This window comes from Mandrillus leucophaeus, unplaced genomic scaffold, assembly GCF_000951045.1.
Source record: "Mandrillus leucophaeus isolate KB7577 unplaced genomic scaffold, Mleu.le_1.0 Scaffold246, whole genome shotgun sequence".
Lineage (NCBI taxonomy): Eukaryota > Metazoa > Chordata > Mammalia > Primates > Cercopithecidae > Mandrillus > Mandrillus leucophaeus.
In genome coordinates, this window is record NW_012102543.1 from 762888 (window position 1) to 764551 (window position 1664).

General features: G+C 46.5%; 1 pseudogene; it reads left to right on the forward strand.

Moving 5' to 3' along the window:
* The window catches only part of LOC105541885, a 60215-nt pseudogene that overhangs the window by 5619 nt on the left and 52932 nt on the right, over positions 1 to 1664 (forward strand).

Here is a 1664-nt window from a genome sequence, read left to right on the forward strand (position 1 = left end):
CGCCGTCTCTACTAAAAAAATACAAAAAACTAGCTGAGCGAGGTGGCGGGCGCCTGTAGTCCCAGCTACTCGGGAGGCTGAGGCAGGAGAATGGCCTAAACCCGGGAGGTGGAGCTTGCAGTGAGCTGAGATCCGGCCACTGCACTCCAGCCTGAGCGACAGAACGAGACTCTGTCTCAAAAAAAAAAAAAGAAAAGAAAAGAAATTGACTTCTATACCTCCATTACCCATGCTTAAGTTGAAGAATTGAATGCTTACCTGTTCTGTGACTCCCTGACCCCAATAGAGAAAGCCCTTCAAGACACAAAATTAGACAAGCCACAGATTCATAATATTGTCCTGGTTCGTGGTTCTGCTCATATCCCCAAGATTCAGAAGCTTCTCCAAGGTTTCTTCAATGGAAAAGGACTGAATAAGAGTATCAACCATGAAGAAGCTGTTGCTTATGGTGCAGCTGTCCAGGAAGCCCTCCTGTTTGGAGACAAATCTGAAAATGTTCAAGATTTGCTGCTCTTGGATGTCACTTCTCTTTCACTTGGTATTGAAACTACTGGCAGATTCATGACTGTCTTCATTAAGTGCAATACTACCATTCCTACCAAGCAGACACAGACCTTCACTCCCGACTCTGACAACCAGCCTGGTGTGCTTATTCAAGTTTATGAAGGGAAGCGTGCCATGACCAACAATAACAACCTGCTTGCCAAGTTTGAACTCACAGGCATACCTTCTACACTCCTGCTGTTCCTAAGATTGCAGTCACTTTTGACATTGATGCCAATGGTATCCTCAGTGTTCCTGCTATGATGAAGAGTAACAGGAGAGTACTATCACTAATGACAGGGGGCATTTGTGCAAGGAAAACATTGAGCATATGCTCTGTGAAGCTGGGAATTACAAAGCTGAAGACGAGAAGGAGAGCATCAAGGTGTCATCCAAGAATTCACTTGAATCCTATGCATTCGACATGGAAACAACTGTTGAAGACTAGAAACTTCAAGACAAGATTAACAATGAGGACAAACGGAAGATTTTTGACAAGTGTAATGGAATTTTTTTATTTTATTTTTTGAGACAGAGTCTTGCTCTGTTGCCCAGGATGGAGTGCAGTGGGTGCGATCTCTGCTCACTGCAACCTCCGCCTTGTGGTTTCAAGCAATTCTCCGGCCTCAACCTCCCGAGTAGCTGGGACTACAGGAGTGTACCACCAAGTCTGGCTAATTTTTTTTTTTTTTAAGAGATGGGATTTCACCATGTTGGCCGGGCTGGTCTCAAACTCCTGGCCTCAAGTAATCCACCCACCCAGGCCCCCTAAAGTGCTGGGATTACAGGCGTGAACCACCGAGCCCAGCCAACAAGTGCAATGAAATTAACTAGCTGCTGGGTGTGGTGGCTTATGTCTGTAATCCCAGCACTTTGGGAGGCTGAGGCAGGTGGATCACCTGAGGTCAGGAGTTCCAGACCAGCCTGGCCAACGTAGTGAAACCCTGCCTCTACTAAAAATACAAAAATTAGCTGGGCATTGAGGTGGACACTTGTAATCCCAGCTTCTATGGAGGCTGAGGTAGGGGAATCGCTTGAACCCAGGAGGCAGAGGTTACAGTGAGCTGAGAATGCGCCACTGCACTCCAACCTGGGCAATAGAGCAAGACTCTGTCTCAAAA